The sequence below is a fragment of the Cyprinodon variegatus genome, unplaced genomic scaffold (genome assembly GCF_000732505.1).
Source record: "Cyprinodon variegatus isolate N-32 unplaced genomic scaffold, C_variegatus-1.0 Scaffold0, whole genome shotgun sequence".
NCBI classification, from domain to species: Eukaryota; Metazoa; Chordata; class Actinopteri; order Cyprinodontiformes; family Cyprinodontidae; genus Cyprinodon; species Cyprinodon variegatus.
Window position 1 is genome coordinate 3,599,706 of NW_015150453.1, and position 21,911 is coordinate 3,621,616.

A 21,911-nucleotide genomic window follows, 5' to 3' on the forward strand; every position below is an offset into this window, starting at 1 on the left:
CATCATCTTTGTTATTTGTCACCACTGCATATGATATATCTGCTCATCTAGTTACTATGGATGATCAGTACTTTTCAAGGTGTATTGTGGGAAATTACAAGCCCACTACTTTTTCATCCACTAAACTTTCGAACAATCATCTGAAATGGCGTAACCATTATATAGTGCCCTATATAGTGATTAAGTCAGACAAACAGACACAGACTTGGACTGTACTTAGGACAACAGACCTCCATGCTGCTTAAAACCATCAGTGTTCCAATGACAGATTTCTCTGGTGCGAGCCAACAGAACTAACAAAGACTCCTGGATAGGTGTTGGAACATTTTCAGACAAAATGAGCAAAGGTGCAGTTGCCTCCAATTTAAGCCTGTCTTGTGGTTGCCATCCAGCTCACTAATAATTTACACAAGCAAGCTCCGATTCCATCTAGAGGCATTTTTAAGACAGAGCTGCTTTTATAACCAACAAAGCTAAAATCAGTCTATCTGGATGTTGACACAAGACCTCTGGAGCTAAGAGCAACACAGATTCATAGTCAAATGAAACACACTATTTAAAGATAAGGAGGGCTATAAACAGTCATTTTTAGACACAAAAGCAGAATTTGAACCAGTGTGAACTAAGATGTCAAAATAATGCAAGAGACAAGTAGACAGCAATTTAAGACATCAATGTTTACTGTTTATTAACAGAAAAGTTGATTTGGGGGTGAGTTGTCCTTTAAGCAGTACCTTGGTGCAGAGCTGAATGCTCTCTGGATCCAGATAGCTTCACCTTGTCAGTCTGAGCTCCATCAGCAGGTGACTTGGAGGGGGATAATCCCCATGAACCAATTATCCTTCACAGCTAAAGTCATCAAACGGCCCCAGCTGGGTTTATTTCAACAGTCGACCAATCAAAGAGAGGAAATGAAGGGAAGCTTTTAAAAGACACAAACATGTTTCACAACCCCATGAAATCTGCAAATGGGGTTGTGTATATCAGCACCTCCCACGAAACATAAATTTCAAAGAGGCTTGTTAATTTCAACTGCTGCTTTCCTGAATCTTTACCCTAAAATAAAGTGTTTGGTGACAAACTAGACTAATGCATCCACATCCAATAATTGGTTTTCCTTCCAAAGCAAACAGAGAGACAGTTTACTCTGTAGTCACACTGTTTTGTTTTTGTAATCATCCCTAAAGAGTTCAGCTACTTTCCATTTAGAATTTAGTCATCATCTTTGTGTCATGTAGTAAAAGTCCCTGAAATCTGAATTCTCCTTCGTTGCTTTTCTCCCCTTAAAGCAAAGTGAGTGTCCCATAAGATGTGTGGTGGCAATGATAGGACTCCCCCACCAGCAAACTCATTCTACATATTATAATCAAGAACTTATGACAGGAGACCAATGAGATATGTATTAGAGTTTGGCTTATGGCATTCATTTCATAAGCTGCCAATTTATTCACTCAAATAAAACAAACGTTAATCTAATAATAACAATGAGGGGAAATTACTTCTCACCCAGATTCTGTCACATTCTGAAATGTCGTTTTGCTTTCAGTATGTGTGTGTATGCGTGGATTTGGTCTGTAATTAAAGTTACAGTTTACACTTCGTAAGATGGCTGAATATGTGTTTGTGTGAAAATGACGGACTGAAACTAATTCCTCTTACCATTATCATTATTAAAGGCAGTGATCTGAGCTGAGAAGGGATTACTGACTTAGTCTTCCTGTATATTACTTCCCTTTAATAAAACTTCAAGGCTGTGCTTACATTCCATATGCGGATAGGACATGCTGTAGGAATAGCTAATGAGTGCTAAGTTGCCATTAGCTCGATGTTGTTTAAACAGTGACTAACACATGGCTGTCTACAACATACAGCATATGTCATATCATACACAGCTAATGAAGAAAAAGGTTTTAAGAGGACAAATAATTATTAAACTTTAACTGAAAAAATTATTTAGTTTGCATTAGTTGAACCAAAGTGCTGAGCTGCAGCACATTCAGCTATAAATTGGGTGACTACATTGGATTAGATTCACTTGTTTCCATCTTGCTGTTTTTTAGTTCTTGTTGCTCACAAATGAATCTCTCTTTCAGAAAAACCTTTTTCCTCTAAATGAGAATTACATGAGGGGAAACAAACAGCATAGTTTTTTCTTAATTACACTTGAATGACAACAAAGCTGCAGTAGCATCACTGACTGTAGACGAGAAAGAGAAGAGTATAACAATAAATTGCATTCAAAAGCTAGGCTAACAGGGGGTGGTGTTTTCAGTTTTAGAGTAGGGCAAAAAAAACTATCCATATGCCTCGCAGATTTAGATTTAAAATTTCTTTCATTTAAAAAAAGATTATTTAATAGTCACATGGGAAGTGGTGGCCTAGTGGTTAGAGCATGAGATGGGTTAAATGCAGAGAGTTAATTTCATTGCGCTGTACTTGTGACAGTATAATGACAATAAAACCCGGAAAAAAAGTCTTTCTTAAGGGCAGATTAGACTTCTGCAACCACACACATCAAATGTCGCTTGGGTCTGGTCACGAACCAGTTTTGCTGGTATGCTTCTGCACCATCGGTCTGGAATTTCAAGGGACGCAAAGCTTTTCCAGCCAAAGCGCAAGGAAAAGTCTATTGGAGAACTCGCGAGTACTTCGGCGGACGGTCACAAGGACTTCATTTTGGCAGGGACCTTGGCACCTTTATAGAATTTGTCTGAGGCATCGTACAAGTGGTTGTACTTCCGAAGCTCCTCGATTAACCTTTCATCGTAGTTGTCCATTGTAGTTGTTCCTTGGCTTTTAAAAATGCCACGCCCCGCCTCCAAATCGAGAAGGACTACCACACAGAAAGCCGTAAAGGCATTCCAAGGACCAATCACAGCTGCTTTTTGTCTGCGCACTTCCGCTTGAGGTCTGCGCAGGTTTGCAACAGTCCAACTCGTAGGCAGGATTTTTTTGAGGTGCACGACGACGGTGGCAGAACCTCTGTGCGGGGGGCGTGGTCACGCACAAAGACAGATTTGACGGTTGCAGAGGCTATGCGTCAGAAGCATAAATTGGCCTTTAGACATTCGTCCGGTGATTGCTGACCCGTTTGTCACGTTTCCACTTGCAGTTTGATAGTTTATTTTTGGTGATGAGCTCCAATTCTTTGAGGTTTAAAGCCTATTGGAGTCATGTATCCCCTTGGAAGAATTGTTTCAAAACACGGATATTTTGCATAGTAAGAAGAAAAAGAAAGATAAACTTAAAATAATCTGGCCGTGTCATTAGTAGTTGTGACTACATTCCATTAATAGCATTTTCAGTTGAAAGCTCTGGGATTTAAAACCCCATGACTTATTTAAGATGGGTAATAGAAATCCAGGGAAATTCCTCAGTGTGCCGTTTCCATTCATCTAAACCCCCCAAACATTCGGTCTTAGAATGACTGCAATAGACCTTCAGTCTAGTGGGTGGCATAAAAAAAAACACTTAACTGGTTTCCCTTTACCCCCATTGCTGACCAGCAGTAGATAAATCCCTGAACATCAATAATAATAACAATGATAATTTTATGTTTTATCAACCTGCATTTGGCCAGAATTGCTGCTTCATTAAAAACTGATTTTCACAGTTTTTTCTATAATAATAATAACAACAAAGTAGTTCTTATATCTACAGAACATCAGAAACTGTTTTTAGACAGTGTGAACACTTGAAGGACAGATCTTCATATTAAAACAGACAACATCTATGTTGTATTCCTGATTATCTGAGTTTTATTTTTAGTGTGGGCAAACTGTCCACTCTGTGAACTGCTGCTGGAAGATTGACCAGAGGTACACCTGATCCTGATCTACTCATCAGTGGCTGGATATTTAAGGAGTGGCTCTAGTGCTTCTTACTGCCTGATTGTCCACCTAACCATTAGATTGGGTAACGGCAATGCCTGTCCTCGAGGGTTGGTGTCCGGCAACTTTTGATGCATCCTTGCTACAACACGCCTGGGCTGACTTAGTAAGCAGACAATTTCCCCACAGTCTTCCTAATCATCTAATTTGTTCATTCAGGAGTGCTGGACCAAGGAAACATCAAAAGGCTGCAGGAAATTGCCCTCAGAAAGTGGAATTACCCACCCCTCTGTTAGACTCAAGCCGCCTGTTTCCTGAAAAAAAAAAACAAAAAAAACCAAAACATTAATGGTACCTACACAGCCTCCCATTCTCATCCTCTAATTCCACACTTTCCCAATGACCTTCATAAAAAAACACAAACCCCTCTCCTCATCATTTCCAGGACATCTATAATCTTCAAACCTTGACTCTGTCAGCTCAAAAAACAGCACAAGGTTTGGTACCTGCTCCAATCAGCAATCTCAACCAAAGTGACCAATCTGTCTCTTTCTTAGACCCTTCTTAACTAACTGCTGTTTGCTAGCCTGAGAGTCTCTGCAAATAAGTATATTAAATCCTTCTTTTTTGTTTCCATGTGTGGGCCAAAAATGTTCCATTAACTATGCCAGTACAATTTGTAAACCCTCTGCTTGCAAATGCTGTCAGCATAAAAAAAAAAACTATGAAACAAAGTATATTTACACATGTATAAAGAGCGATTACTTCACTAAATTAAGTTTACATGAAAAGCAGTCTAAAGAAATGTATATTTCTTGTTTGTACAAGAAAAAGGGAAAGTACTCCGTCTTATCATTACTTCATTAGAATATTCCCCTTCAAACTTGCAAAAAGGACTAATACCATAATTAGTACCTACATGAACTTAAAATGTCAAAGATTTATGGCAAAATAGATAAAGATTTGAGTTGTACTTTGACGATTGATGGCACCTTAAAACTTTTTTTGTTAAAATAATTAACCGGTCATGCTTGACTAATTGGCTGACAGAACTGCACATAGCCAGAGATCCCCCTTCAAAACCCGACTGAGTAACCAGTAACACTTGCCTGACAGCAAGGTGCTCAACCTCTTCCATACCAATTTAAAAGTAAGCTATTTCTTGATAAATTGACTACCCAAATGAAGCTCTGAGGAGTATTTTGTTTTAAAACACCTTAAAACATACTTTATAAAAAACTCCTGAGAACAAAATAATGTTTGTATTCTCACCTTGATCCGTTATTTCTGCTGTTGGTAGAACAAAGCACTGCAGCTGTGCACAACCCCACCCCTCAAAATGCCCTAGGAGATATAAGCCCCATTTATGCTACCTTTTTGAAACTGTGCCAAGATTGGTCCAAGCACAGTAACCGAGTTAACTGGTGAGTTTAAATGGCACGCAAAATTTAACCGGACCATGCTAGACCCAACCGAACCGTGCTAACATGGTTCTAGTTCATCAGTAGGGCCCGGCGCAGTTAATTTCTGGCTCAGTTCTCAGACAACAAAGAGCGCATGAGCAGACAGCATCATCTCCTTGTCTCTGTAATCATGAAACTTCAGACATTCATAAAAATACTAGCCTTCCTACCTTGCTATATGATTTCCAGTGATGATTTTGCTTAGTAGTGTGATGTACCTAAACTTCTTCGTTGTTTCCTGTGTCTGTAAGCCCTGATTAGACTGTCGTTTGTCGTATCCTCTTCCCAAAAGCCGACTTTGTCAAGTTAATTCACCAAAGGTGGCCTTCTAAGCCTGACTATCAAATTTCCTGAATGTTCTGGGCGCCGCCATGTTGATTTGCTTGTTTATTTCTGGAGAGCAGTAGTACCGTAGATCGTCACTAGGAGGAGAGGAACCTTGTTATGTAAATAGTCGTGAGGAACCAAGCTTGGCCCCGATATGATACTCTATACATGGCTGCGTAGTATCGGCCAATACTGATACCATACCGATATCATCTGTTTGAAATTGATGTGTGTAAATATATGAAGAGCTGCATACTATGTGGATGTAAAATAATTGCCATCATGGCTTTGTCAAGCTGCTGCCTACCTTTGTGAAGCAGGAAAAAGACTAATACAAAGTGAATCCAGTAGAACTTTTTATTGCCTACCTCACAGGTCTGCCTAAAAAGTGGATCAGACAGCTGCAGCTGATCCAGAACGCTGCTGCCCGTGTCCTTACTAAGACTAAGAAAGAAGAGCACATCACCCCAGTTCTAAAGTCCTTACACTGGCTCCCTGTATCTCAGAGAATAGACTAGTCTATAAATCTCTGAATGGCTTAGCACCTAAATACATCACAGACTTGCTATCAGTGTATCAACCCTCCAGATCACTCAGGTCTTCTGGCTCCAGCCTGCTCTGCATACCTAGAACCAGAACTAAACATGGAGAAACCGCATTTAGTTCCTTTGCTCCAATTGTCTGGAACAAACTTCCAGATAACTGTAAAAGTGCGGAAAGCCTGAGTTCCTTTAAATCAGGGGTGTCAAAGTGGTTCCAGTTAGGGCCGTGTGGCTGCAGGTTTTCTTTCCAACCAAGCAATAGCACACCAGACTCCAGTCATCTCATCAAGTGAGTCCAATCTGAAAATGATGACTTGATGAGATGACTAGAGTCTGGTGTGTTTTTGCTTGGCTGGAAAGAAAACCTGCAGCCACACGGCCATTTCTGCAACCACTTTGACACCCCTGCTTTAAATCAAGACTAAAAACACATCGGTTTAGGATTGCCTTCGACCGTTCTAGTTAAACAGTTCAACTGAAACATCATTAATTCAACTTTTTTATTTTCTTTAGTCCAACTTTTTTTATTATTCCTATTTTGTTTCTGCATTTTTTTATTTAACTTATTTTTATTTTTTTCCTACTTGCTTTGATTCTGTTTTATTTTCACATATTTTAATCATGTAAAGCACTTTGCATTGTCTTTGTACTGAATTGTGCTATACAAACAAATTTGCCTAGAATGGGTGAGAATAGTTGAATAAACTTTTTGCTCTCAAAATGTTATCGGTGCCCTATTTTTTGGTACTCGCCCAAGCCAACACCACCATTTTAGTGTAGTATTGGGGCCCCGCCCAATCCAACCACGGATGCATCTTCCCAGTAAAATTAAGTCACCAGGGTAAATGTGTATGGAAAAGCTACCCAGGCTTTCCATGGCAACTGAAAAGGGCGGATATGTACTTATTTATTACAAATTTAAATAATAAAATCTTCCGGCAGTGCCAACAAGCATACTTTTTAATATTCTCAGTCCTGATTGGTGTCAGATTTCCTAATGAAGCTTGTTATTACCTGTTGTTGGTCGGCCGTCTGCTATTTTGGTCAGCTAGACACAACAATTTCAGAAAATAAAGTCAATATTCAATGTAGTGGTGGCTGTGTGTTGGTCTGAGGCTGCTCTGCTGCCTTATGACCTGAAGGACTTTCTTCCCCTTTGCTGTGAATGATTGATCTTTCTTTTTTTCCCCATTACTTTCTTCTGACCTTTTAGCTAGTCGAGTGAGAGGGTCTCACATCATACAGTAAAGACACTATCACAGTTTTCCTAATCCTGGTGCATCCGTTGCATTGTTAATACAAGTGTGAGGTATCACAAAATACACAGGAGAAGAGACTAATTGAAGATGAAATAAGAGTGGAGAAACAAAGAATCATGGCAAGGAACAGAAGCATTGAAACATTAGGAGCTCCAACAAAAAATTATGCAAACTGATGCAAAAACAATCCGCAGGTTCTGTTGCTGAGGTTGTTATTATTACATGTTGCTCTCCCACAATTGTACTGAGGTGGGACAACAGGAACCAAGATCAGAGCACATAGTCCGTTTTGAGACAAAGAATACACACATTGAAGTAGTAAATACAAAACTTTTCTCAGGTTTTGGATAAGCTGCAAACTCAGGTTCAAACTCGAGTTGTTGAATAGCAATTACTGCCACAAGATATTCTGCATTTCTTTGTTTTTAAAAATTAGCTTTGTCCATGGCTACTTGGAAGTAGCTGGAAATTTGATTTTATATGTCAATTACTAGGAGTCACATTTTTAGGAGACACATGTTTTAGGAACTCCATTCCATTCTGTTGCTCTCTTTTTGTTTTCTTCAATATTGTGCTATTCTCGAAAACAGCACAATTTCATCATGTAGCTCTTCCAGTATTGGTCTTTTTGACAAGCCTCCTCGATGACCTACCCTCACATGTGATATTGTTTGTCACAGTGCAGGTTTGAGTGTGTGTTTTCATGCATGCCAGACCTGGATGAGGTTGGGTTGAATGTGTGTCATTCCCCTGACACACCTCACACGGAGAGGCGAAAGACTACAGCAGAGCTGACAGTGCATGACTAAATGCCCCCCCATGATCCTGCCTGAATAAAGCTGACTGCTCCAACGAGGCAGGGCATACGAGACAATGCACATGTGGGTAAGAGACCAGGGAGTCTTTGAAGAGGCCAGGCTGGATGTGTCAATCTTTGCTTCCAAAGGACAACGAGATACTGTTTTGTGGCTAAAGGATGGGAAACTCTGCACTAAAGGGTCAATTGTGGGACACTGACAAACCAGAACAATTGTGCACTAATTTGGTTTTCAGGGTGTTTCGTTTCTTTAGAGACATGGGAAGCTCCGTGACAGACTTGATGGATGTCTGTGCTTCTGCCCTCTAACATCTGTGGACGATTACTCTTTGTGCCATGGCTGTTTGGAGTTCAGTAGGAAATTGTTGAAAGGATGTTTTATTCTGCCTCCAATGAGGCTCTTTTTCACACAAAACACGTTTTCAAACCACTTGACGTCTTTTTCCACACTGCTGTTTCTTGGCACTACATTTTACTCTTTGCTCTAAATATGATTACTGCATCCAAGAAGTTAGAAAAAAGGGTAAGCATTTCCAAACTCCTTTCTCCTGGCATCATACAGTTAAGTGATGATGCTTGACGCCAACATTTTGGGTAGCCCAATTTTGAGCTAATCAATCATCTAATTCAGCTTCTTGTTGAAATTGGCTAATTATCCTAGAGCACAGACAAAAAACATCTACTTCACTGATGACTCTGATTGGGCCGACCACTTTCTGGCTGATTATGAAAGGAAACTGATTGTGTTCGTCCTGTTGTCACAAGAGTGAAAGTAAAATTGTTGGCACATTTACATGCTCCATATTGTTAAATTAAATTTAAATCTAAATTAAAAGAGTAAAAACAAGGTGACAAAAACAGTAAATTAGAAATAAAAGAATATTTTTCAATGGATTTTACAGTGGTTTGCAGTATTTAGTTACAGTAATTCCATTAATTTTGTCAGTAATTAATAATCTAATGCATTTTTTTAATAACTTTGTTCCATCACCCTGTGGTGTGTATACATTTTGGCAACTTTTGAGCAGCTGCTATGCTTTGTATTTCTATTTATATGAAATTATATCCTGGTCTGACGATAAAAAAAAAAAAAAAGGGTTAAAAACTACTTTGTGCTTGAGTTGTTATTTTGTACAACAAAAAAACTTGAGTTATGAAGGCATTAATGGATGCATTTTTAAGAATATTTATTTTGAAAAGTAACTAGAATTCAATTTTTGGATGAAAAATTTAAGTAATGGAAATTGGTAAATAGTTCCAATGTTTTTTGCTGGTTTTTTTTCCCCCAGTCACAAGCACAATACTGGTTGTACATTGTTGTAGATTTTATTCGATGACCGTGTTATTTAGGGTTCTAGTTTTTTCGGTTGTATTTTGGACTTTAGAACGAAAGGCTTTTTAATTTGTCTTTCTCTTTGTTTTATTTAATTAGTTAATTACCACCTTTAAACCAATTAAAGCAATTATAATATAAACGCAGGCACCTTATTTAGGTTTGTAGTGATAATTAGCGCTGATATTTGTCCTTGTTTGTGGATTTTGCTGTTTATCACATCAAACCAAGAGATTTAATAACATCAATGTGTCAGAACTGTCAATGTCAATATTGAAGTCTCCCGGAATAGTCAAGCAGTCAGAATCAACACATATAACAAAAAAAACATCATGAAAATCATTGGAAATATTTGCTTTGAACTTAAGAGACCTATGTCTATACTTTTGCTTAAAAGGTCCAGCTTTGCAACCCTGCATCCAAATTTTTTCATTGATTTGCATCCATATCAAATCTTCTAAAACCTCCACTGATTGAACCTTTCAGTTGGGATTATTGTCATTATTAATATAAAAAATAATCCTTTATGGATGTGCCTTATTATCTCCTTTAAGAAAGCGTGTAGCTATAAATGGCTTCCATATTAACTCTAACATAAAATGAGAGGTTATAGTTATAACAAGCTGTCTCTTTTTTTGCAAAATGAAGTCCTTAATTTTAAATAAAGGTAGCTGAAATTCCAATACTGTCTACAGATATTATATACGCCACATATTCCTCCTCTAGATAAACAAGAGTCAATGCCACTTTCAATGTCCCAAATATAGCCATACACCAAAGTCGTCTTTTTTTATCAAACCGGTCCTTATGACTACTTGATAAGAATTATGATTTTAATGAAATCAAAAAGGTTGGAATAAACCATTCTGTCGGATGTAATCATATCGATTTTACCTAAAGAATTCCTCCAGATTCCCTCAACATCTTTACCTTCTTACAATCATTCAGTCTTTTAAAGGAAGAACTTTTAAGCAACGAGGAACACAGCAGCATTGTGACATTGGGGAACAGTATACATTATACATAAAGAACTAAATGTTAAAGGTTCTGCCAATGCCCAATTTTAGCTAATGTTTTGTCTTTGATCATGTGCATTTGAAGTTAGCACTTTTTATTAACTATACTTATTCACTTTCTCTAGCCTTTCTTTGTTTTTCATTTCTAAAAGGAAAGAATGAGTGTATGTGAAAACGTAAAGAAATGTTTATCTTCAGTCTAAATAAATATCATGGTTCGTATAAAATCTAGTTTTTCTCTCATTTGAGCATTCCCTAACTTGTTCAAACACATTTAAACATAGGATATTATACTAATACAAATAAAATTTGGTAAATGGTAATAGATCAATGTTTCAGATGAAAAACATGCACTTTATGAATACAGCTATTTCAATAGTTAGCCTTACTTAGCACTCTGGTAGGAAATAAGAAAGCATTTTAGGCTTTTTGTGCCATGTCATGCTCATCAATGGAGCACCAAATGAATATGAATAGCAAAAACTCCTAACTAGAGTGTCACCCCTCACAGATGGAGGGTGGTAATGGTTCACAGCATGGCATGACATGTCATTAAAGTGCTTTTCATGAGACCAGGGTAACTAGGTAGCAGTAGTCTTTCAGGGTTCTTTCTCTTTCAAAGCTCTACAATTAACTACATTGCACTGCCAGTTTGTCTGACTTTTAAATTCTGAATGTTTAGAGACACTCTTTAGCAATCGGTTTTAATGAGAAACCAAACAAAACATGAAAATCAATACTATACATACATAAATTCCCCGTCTTTTAAAAACTTATTTGAATTTCAATCTCTGAAGACATAAACTCATGTTTAGCCTTTTGTGAACCTTGATAGTAAAATCTTAAGTTCTTTTTTGGGAATTTTCATCCTTGCTTTCCTTGTCCTTTAATAACCTAGTAGTCCAGTTAGAAAGCCTACAATGTTGTATAGCTTACATCAGTTTATTTTCAACAAATGACTGACTGCTTCAAAACAGTATGAGTCCATTGTCTATTAATTCATTTGGTAAAATTACTCCTTTCTCTGTCCCCCTCCCTCCCACTCTACAGACACCTGGAGGAGGCAGGTGGACTCTAAGGGTATCTGCCAGAAAGAAGCCGAGAAATACAGCTACATCAAATTGCTCTAATTGTTTTTTAATGTGCTCTACTGCAGGGAGCTGACTTTGTTGAGGGACTGAGAGTGTGTATATTTGTTATGTGAGATATGTTTGTGCAGCCTATGTGGGTGGGAAGCAAGGCTAGGTTTTATGTATAGTCTCTTTAAAATTACCCCACACACTCTATAAAGTGGAGCATAATTATTTGGTAATTACCATAATTCAGAGCTGATAAAGACAAATGAAGGTCAAGAAAAGGGCATTCACCCAATCCTTTCGTAACTTGACTTTGATTTCAAGAATCACATTTATATAAAATTGTGTTTTTTACATGTAGGGTGATTCATTTTATTTGTATGCAATGTATCGCTCTATATACGTATACTCTATGAATATTTTCCACTTGACCCCTAAGAGAGCTGACTTTAGCTTCTCTGTAACACAGATTAAAATATGATTTATTGCTTATTAAGTTAGTCCTCTGGATACAAAAGTAAAGATCCTTTCAAAGAAATAACATGGCTCATTTTTCAGATATTTTTTTTTTTTCCAATAAACTATGTTGATTGCTACTCTCATTGATAGTAATAGAAAAGGAGAATAGGATGAACTTACATCTTAAAAGAACATTGGACTAAATACTTGAAACCCATAAAATATTGTATGGCAGAGACTGTGAGGCTGATGTTGGAAAATGGAAATAAATATGGAAACGTACAGAATATTTATGGAATAATAACAGGGGGTACAGTATGTAAACAGTTGTGGGGTTCGTTGGGCATAGGATAAAGGATTTGTGATAAAACTCCTTTGTCTCCATGGGATGCAGGATCCTGTCACTGAATGAGATCTCCAGCTCTGCAACAGCTTTATGGGTTGGGAGACATTGTCCAATAGTGATATTATTTTTGCCAGTTCCTCAGTCTCCACGGTATTTATGTGTTTTGTTCATTTTCCCTCTTTTTGTACCATGAAGCTAGTCTTACTTGGAACCACTAACATGGATGACTAAGCAGTGTAAAATACAAATACTTATAAATTCTTACCAAGCTCCAGTTTTTTATTGCTTATAAATGTATGCTCATTCAAAGCAAATACGGTAGGTCTACAGAATGAGAAGCACTACCAAAAAGGTTACAGAGAGGAACAGTGGAAATAAGATTTGTTAACAGCAAACAGAGAAAAAAATATATTTTTAATAAATGTGACACAAAAAAAGGTTCAAGCTCTTCTAAGATCTCATTTAAAATTCCTTATTAACTGGTTCAAAAATCTTTTTCCAACCACATTTCTTTGTCTGCTACTATAGGTATTTATAGATTTATACTGAAGAGTGTGCAGCTTAATTTGCAGCTTAATTTAACTATGAGTTTGTTCACATAACAAAAATCTAATCTTTTAGATATTTGTAACATTATTAAAAGGTGTTTGTGAAACTAAGGCCAATTAAATAGGACGTCAAATGGACACTCCAGTTTTAGTATAGCCTGAGAAGTTTGCCTACCTGTCTGAATTTAATTCAAAGTTAGCAGGCTGATAACTTGCTGACAGGCTTAGAAGATAATTTAATGATTTGAATCAGCTGTCAGAGTAGGAACACATCTAAACTATGCAGATTATTGTCCTGGAGGACCAAGGTTGCCCACCTGTGCCTTATATGGTAGCTGAATGTCATCACACCTGGAAGTCATTTGATGATTCATCTACAAAAAACAAAACCTTCCAATTGAGACTCTGTTTTCAAAGCAAGGCCATGTTGTGTAAACTAGTGGGTGTAAGCAATCTAAAAACATGCAAATTTAAGAAACACTAATAGCACAAAGGGTAATATTGCACAATTTCAGAGGGATGATCAATATTTTCATCTTGAGCAGTAGATACAGATCTACACCTTGAAAATGTAAATTACTGCACTAACTAAATAAAAGGACTGGAAATAATATATTAAATCTTTTAATAAAGCTAGCGTTTGAAAGAGTTTTTTTGATGGTTAAAATAAAATTATGAATTCAAAGTCCTATTCGACCAACAATGTACATACTTGATTGCATTTACTAAATTCTAAGCTAATCTAAGCTAATATTTTATTTATAATTATCAAATTTTTGCGGCAAACAGCTGAGTAAATACAAACTTGTTAGGGAATTCATCTATATACATGTTTAGTTGTCTCCCAATAAGTCCACTTTGGCTCAAACAATGACGGATGGTGCAAACTGACACCTGATATTCTTTGAGATTGAGTTTTTACTTACAGTATAATCTCTTAAAAGGCTTTTTTGGCCTTCTTTCAGTAGTTAAGATTATGCAGAATGTTTATCTATTGAAGATATAGAAGTGCAAAACACATTTACAATTCAAAAACACATTAACAAATAAAAAACAAAATAACATTTGAAGAAACAAAATTGTATTTTATGAAACAAATGTATTTTTGAAAAAAAAGTTTAAATTTTTAAAAACAAATTTACATTTTAGCAAACAAATTTACATTTTAGGAAACAAATTCACATTTTAAATAAGTTAGATTTTAGGTGAGGGAAAGTTTCATTTTAGAGAAAAAAAATACATTATAGGGAAACAAATTTACATAAAAAAAAAAAAATTGACCGTTCGGAAACACTTGTACAAGTGCAAAGACAAAACTGCAAGTGGCAAAACACAGTTACATACACTATTTGTTGATGCATATTTTATAGTTTCTATACTCATTAACTATGCAGTAAACAAACAATACTAAATTAGTTGACGATTATTTAAATAACAAATTAATTAAATTAATTAATAAATAATTAATACATTTTTTCAGCCCTATTTCATTGTTTTATATGACAGATTTTATTGTCATTTTTTACACACAAGTGTATACAAAAATAAACTGTTCAGGATCAGGCTGTTATTTTTGTACGAGTCCACCAGCTGCTCCACCTCTTTTCTGTAGTTCTGGTCGTTGTCATCACTGATGAGGCTCACCACCATGGTGTCGTCCGCAAACTTCACGATGTGATTGGTGGTGAACATGGGGACGTGGTCATGTGTCATCAGGGTGAACAGCAGGGGGCTCAGGACGCAGCCATGAGGGGAGCCGGTGCTTAGGGTGATGACATCAGTTTCAATTATCTGAACATTAGACACTCTTTAAAAAAATCTAAAACACATTTAAAACATCTTTAGGATAACATCATATGAATTTTCTCTCAGTATGATTCTTTTGAATTGTTTATCAACGGTAAAGAAAGTAGTCAAAAAGTTATGGCTTGTGTTAGTAGTTCAATTCGAAACGTAAAGCCTCTTGCATAGATTATGAATTAATGTTTTATTAATGTTATTGGCCACAATACTAATCACCTTGTACCCCAGAAGTCTTTGAGCTGCTGTTAAGTTACAAGCCAATAGGTGAAGGTCTGATTTACAAATTAAAGATAAAATAAAAGCATAAAATGCTCACATTAGTATTTTTTTTTTCATTAATAAAAAGTCCCCTCACCTGTCTATTACTGTAGAGGCAAAGTTTTCTTTGCATAGGTTATGGCATATCTAAAGAAGTTTGGTACATCCCCAAATATAATTCTATAAATATTTAAAGGCTTTTTTATATAAGCATTGGGAGAGCTACAAAAAATGCAAAAACTTATAAACTGCAGTAGACGTCCTTTGAAATAAAATCTACTATTATTCTTTGAATTTCATGTAATTTATCCATGAGCTGCAGCAACTATTAAATCTCTTGGCATTTCGGTGACATTTATTTTTTTCATCATTAGGCACTTTGATTGATTAAGGAATAGATTAATTTCTTTCTGAAGCTCAATATCACAAGTGGAGTACTGATTAATGCAGAGTAAAATCATCATTAATTACAAACAATCAGAGCCATTATATGTAAAAGCCACGATTACATAAACATTGGATTTGCACTTCAAAAAAGAGAGCATGTACTTCTTAAATGTGTCCTCTTATGAAGCCATACCCAAGTCAAGTCTATGAATTTATTTAGCCTTTATATTCTCACTAATGCTCTCTATAGTCTTTCTACATTACTGCTTTAATCATGCATGCTTCAGTGAGACAAGTCTTCCCGCAGCCTAACAACAGGGGGTAACTGCAATGGACCTCTGTTGCCATGTGCGCACCAGGTGCCCTAGATAAATCTAGCCAAGCTGGAATAGGAAAAAAAGAACTTTTCTTACATTGCCCATATATTCTGTTTTTGTAACTGAACATTAGATACATGCTGTTTAGTTTTATCTTTGTCATTTCTGTTTCTGAGGAAATAAACTGGTATTCAACTTTTGCCAAAACCAAATAACGAATTGCTGCCTTAGGTTTCTCATCTAATTTAGTTCTTAATCTGTTGTAGAATGACTGAAGTTGTTCAAATACAAATCTACAAACTGATACATATACAGGTTTTGTTGATACAATACAATACAATTTACTGTCTTGCATTGGCATAGCATGAATTGAATATATCAAGTAAAACAAATCACATTACAAACTATAGCGAGTTTAAAGTTAAGACATTAGAATTTGATATAGACCGTTAATTAAATTGGACATTATTGATCTCATATTAGAGAAATTTATCACTGCATTTAACCCATCCCCTTGGGGAGCAGTGAACTGCCATTGTGCGGTGCCCGGATAGCAGTGTGGGGTTAGGGGTCTTGCTCAGGGACCCAGAGTGGCAGTCCGGGATCGACCCCCCAAACTCAGGATTCAAAGCCCTGTGCCCTAACCATTAGGCCACCACTCCCCCAATTATGTTTTTGGTTTTTAACTCTAAAACATATAAACCAAATGATCATCTGGGAAGTTATTGACTTATTTTTTACATTAGCTCACATTGTAAAGCCTTCCAGAAGAGGATGTTGCACTTGGAAAAAGGTCAGTCATATGGGCAATGTGATGCTAAAGATAAGACTAGATTTTAATATAGATTTTGACTATCTTTCTCAGAGAGCCAAAGTGGCAGAATGTGGGAGTGGGTTTTGAACTCTCAACCTCATGATTCCAAGCTCTTTGCCCTAACCACTAGGCCTCCACCCCTCCTAGTTGAGTACACTCATTGAGGTGCTTCTTTATATTTGGAACAGAGTTCCAGTGTGACAGTGGAAGGAGAGTTATAAGATTATTGATTGATATGAAAATTACTGGAATTAGATAAACGCCAAATGTTACCTTTAATGAGAATGGAGTACTTTTTCTTCAAGGGTGATGGTAAGTAGTGGTAACAAGAGACAGCATTGACAGGCAGTGAAGTAAAGCAAGGAGGGTTATAAAACCAAGGAAACTACAGAAAAAATGCCAGAGGAATGGTTGAGAGGGTTGAAGAAAGTGTCGAAAGGATTCATCTGCACAGACAGTAGGAACCATGAAGAAGAAAACTGGAGCATAGAAGATCTTAAAAGGTTAATAAGGTATCATATCTAGTTAATCGTAAGGGGGGGAAAATATCTGTAAGCACCACACTTTACGAAGCAAACACAGCAAGAATGTGAGCCTGTTTATCACAAAACAGTCTTATCTCGGCCTCAGGGAACTTTTTTTAAGCTCAGTTTTTTTTTAGCTCTTCCTGATTAACTTGAATGATCTTCACCTGTGGAAGCTGAACCTGTTGGTCATTTTCTGGAAGAAAAGAAGGAAGAGAGACACATGCTCCCCAACCTGCATACAGTTTTGTGAATAAGATAAAATTAGATAGTTAAAATAGGATACCCCAACGCTCCAGTGGACAAGATAACACTTAATGCTGTTAAACATTATCTTTCTTTTATCTTCTCAAAAATTATTCTGCAGACTGACAGAAAGCTTAATTATTGCAAGTTATGTTGAATTTTGGCAATATTCATAAAATGTTCTGGGGTTATAACATATTTGTACAAGATAAGTCCGAAAAGTAAATAAATAAATAAAAAATAATAATAATAATAAAAAATAAAAAAAATCTTCTTTTTAATTTACAGTTGCTTTTTGTATATCTGCTTCTGTCTCCTTTAACCCCAGTCGGTCTCGGCAGATGGCTGCTCACACTGAGCCTGGTTCTGCTGGAGGTTTCTTCCTGTTAAAAGGGAGTTTTTCCTTTCTACTGTCACTACAAGCATGCTTAGTGTGAGGGATTGCATTCGAGTCAATGAGTTGATGCAATCAACTGGTTTTCGTTAGATAAAAAAACTTTGAATTAATCTGACTGTTTGATCTGGTGAACTGTAAAGTGCCTTGAGATGACATGTGTTGTGAATTGGCGCTATAGAAATAAACTGAATTAAATGAATAAAAAAAAAAAATTCTGATTTAGGATTATATTAAGTTTGACTAAACTGTACTACCTGTCTGTGCTTTTAAATTAATAACGTGTCTTGTGTGACTTTGTTTAGTTTACAATTCTTTTCAAAAACTCATACTCCTCTCCTGTTTGTTGCAACATGGTTAAAAGGATGGTTTGACTAAATGTTGCGATTTGCCTAAATGCTTCTTTCACTTTGAGGACACATGTTCAAATGTTTTCAAACCAGGATATTTCTCACTTTGTGATAACAAAACACAACTAAGACTTTGCAGTTGCTTGATATCCATCTCCATGACAACAATTCACTCCACTGATTTATTGTTCTAAAGAAGAGAGAAGAAATATAGCTGTAAGTTAGTCAAAGATGAATTACCATAAATTTATTCTGTGTGTTTGTGTGTGTGCAGTCGGAGCATAAGCAAGACTCTTCAGTGAAGACATTGCTGCATTGTTAAAGGAATAGTACACCCAAAAAATGATTAGCCTTCATTTTCTAGTCACCCCCATGCTGAACAAGACTCTGGAGTACTTTTCTGATATCTCAAATGCATCTGGAGATCTGGGAGGCTTCTTGCTGTCTGCTGACATTCAAATAATGGAGGTCTATGGTGCCCGAGGCAGAAAGGTCCATAAAAGTCCACAAAAAACGTGTCAATATTCCTCCATACTGCTCGTCCAATGTATTCCAAGTGTCCTGAGTGGGTAGCATCCAGAATTTACTCGAAACAAAGTCATTTAGAATGTTTTTAGAGCATAAACAGTAGTGTATAGGATTTCCTGAAAGCGCGCGCCTGCGCGTTCACGACGCTACGGAAGCCGGCAGACCAAACCAGATGAAAGAGCGCATTCAGCGTCTGCTCTGCCGATAATGCAAGCGTAGAAGAAGAAATGTGCTGTTTACCTGTGCAAAGAAAGAAACAATGAAAGAAAAATGTCTGAGGACTTCAGTGTTGAGGAAGAGCATGAGTTCTTTGCCGAGCTGAATGCGCACTTTCATCTGGTTTGGTCTTTCCGTAGCGTCGTGAACTCGCAGGCGCGCGCTTTCAGAAAATCCTATACACTACTGTTTATGCTCTAAAAACATTCTAAATGACTTTGTTTCGAGTAAATTCTGGATGCTACCCACTCAGGACACTTGGAATACATTGGACGAGCAGTATGGAGGAATATTGACACGTTTTTTGTGGACTTTTATGGACCCTTCTGTCTCGGGCGCCATAGACCTCCATTATTTGAATGTCAGCAGACAGCAAGAAGCCTCCCAGATCTCCAGATGCATTTGAGATATCAAAAAAGTACTCCAGAGTCTTGTTCAGCATGGGGGTGAGTAGAAAATGAAGGCTAATCATGTTTTGGGTGTACTATTCCTTTAAGTCAAAGTAGGCTGAGTTCTGCATGTAAAAGCTGCACTGGGGGACTCAATTTATCATGTCTTCAGCTTAAATCAGTCCATCTTTGGACTAATAAAACCATCAATGCTAACACTACAAATTTGCCAACTACCAATAAACTTTAAGAGTCTTTGATAGTGATCGATATGTGTAGCCTAAACTTACATTGCCATGTATAAGGATACATCATGGGCCTGCATCATGGACGGGAAGTGGGGTTGGTGAGATGGAGTAATAAAAATACTTTGCGCAATTCATACATTTATTATGAATATTTTAGGAAATTATTTTACATTTTTTTATTTTACTATTACGTGCATTTGGATTTTAATTTAATTATTTTGAGGCCTAAGCAACCCAACTTCATGGAAGTTACATTGTCATGGCAACGTCAAGCAAGCTCGAGTGTAGCATCGTGCTTGTGGCAACAGACTAGTAAATTTACATAGTCTAATAACAGAAACGAGGAGGAAATATGGCTAAGAAATGCATTTCGGATTTGTCTGCTCAGGTGAGACTTTGTCTCTATGACCTCAGAGCTCACCTGAACATTTTTACACCTGTAACCAGGCAGGGCTACCTGCCTGTAGCTCAAAGTAAGAGCACGGTGCCTCTGTGCACTTTCATATCTATTGACGTAACCATTGTTAGAGTGTTATTTTGATCTTGTGTTCTATGTGTTCTTTCAGAGCTAATAGAGTCACATGTGACATAAATACAGTATCTCAGGTTCATGCCAACTGACCAAATCTATGTTGCTAGAGTGTTATTTTGAAGTTTAATTAATATCGCATATGTTAACCTGAGAACTGATGATGTCTGTGTGTTACAGACCCGGCTTGCATGTACTAGAGTGTATATGACAATAAAGTTGTGAATCTCAGTCTATTTACTTATTTAATTTTATTGTATTTTAAATAGGCCTATAGGCTCATAGGTCTTTTGTTCAAAAGAAACAACAAAATTTCATAGCACCCCCTGTTCGAAATTACTTCCAGCGGCATTTGAGCCTTTTGTCCCAAAGTTTGTGTTTGTTTCTGTCTCATAGGCCATTGGCTCCACTCTCCTGGTCTTGTTTTTGTCTTGCCACCTCCCCATAATATTCTCTCCACATTTTGTCTCTCTTGGAAAGAGTGATGAAGGCTGAGCTACACTCAACAGGAATTACCGGATCCTCAGTGTCATCGATGCCACAGAGACTGACAGTAAAAAGCCAATAATGAGCCCTTCATCCCTTATTTTCCCTGTTCAATGACCAGACTCTCTTCTCTTCTTCTCTTTCTCAAGGCTAGATCATTTTGCGGTTCAAAGGTTATTTGTCTGAGAGGCTGTCACACATTTTCACCATAAATCATACACATACTCATTACAGTTGGAATTAATAGGATCAGCTAAACATCGCAGATGATGGATTTTTTTTAGCCATTTCTGGTAGCAATTACTGTGTTTCAGGACTATTGATTGTGCCAAACCTTGCTAAGAGGCATACTTCTATTTGAATAAACTGTACAGCTTAATTCTCTGCTAATTATTGACTCTCTCTGCTCAGCCATTGATTATTTGAGGCCATTCAGCATGTAAACATCTTATTTTTCATCAACAGGCATATATGAAAACCCATTCAAGGCATATATTTCTTTTGCTGCCAACTAAAATCTGCTGTGTTAGGCAGGAAACTGTATCTCGAGTATGCACAACTTTTAAAAATCGATGGTGAAAATATGACTCACCCAGAAAAGCAGCAAGCATTTTATGTAGAAGTTATCAGCTGCAACAGAGTAAAAGATTAAATCATAAAAGTTTAGGTTGATATTAAGGGATATCTTATTAAATCTGCAAATGTTTATCAACAATTTGACTACAGTGTGTTATTGTATTTAAATATGTCGCCGTTATCACACTAGCTCCCCCTCCCGGCTTGAAGAAGTTGGTTGGAGTTTTGCCAAACAAGTACAGATTACTGCAGGATGTAGTAAACCTTATCGGCTCAATGCAAACTGGATTACAAAGGCCAGAAAACACCTCAGTGTGGCTTATCACTTGAACACTGGGCAGATTGCAGCAAATGATTTGAATAGCATGTTGCTTAAGGAGGCCCATGCAGGCTTAAAGCAGATGGTGCAAGCTGAGAGGTGGAAGTAATTAAAATGGCTAATCCTTTGTGAGATGGGGTATTGACGCCTTCTAGCAGCCTGAACAAGCCTCAACTACAGTACAACACTCCCAGAAAAATGGAGGCAAACATGATGAACTGAATAAGAGCCCAGAATGATTTTTTTTTTTTTTTTTTTTTTTTTTTTTTTTTTTTGTAAGAATTTGTTATTTTTGGCTTGGGTCTTTTCAAATCTAAATGGCACATTGTAGTTCTAATTTTGGGCACAGTGTTCAGTAAGGATGGTTCATATCTCCTTAGTACAAGCTCCAGGGATATCGAGATGTACATGTTTCAGGGGCAAAACGGCCACAATAATCACTTAGAAAGTTTGCAGGTTTGTTCTAGAAACAACACCTTTAGTCTTTGTACTCATTTGTAGTCTCACAAAG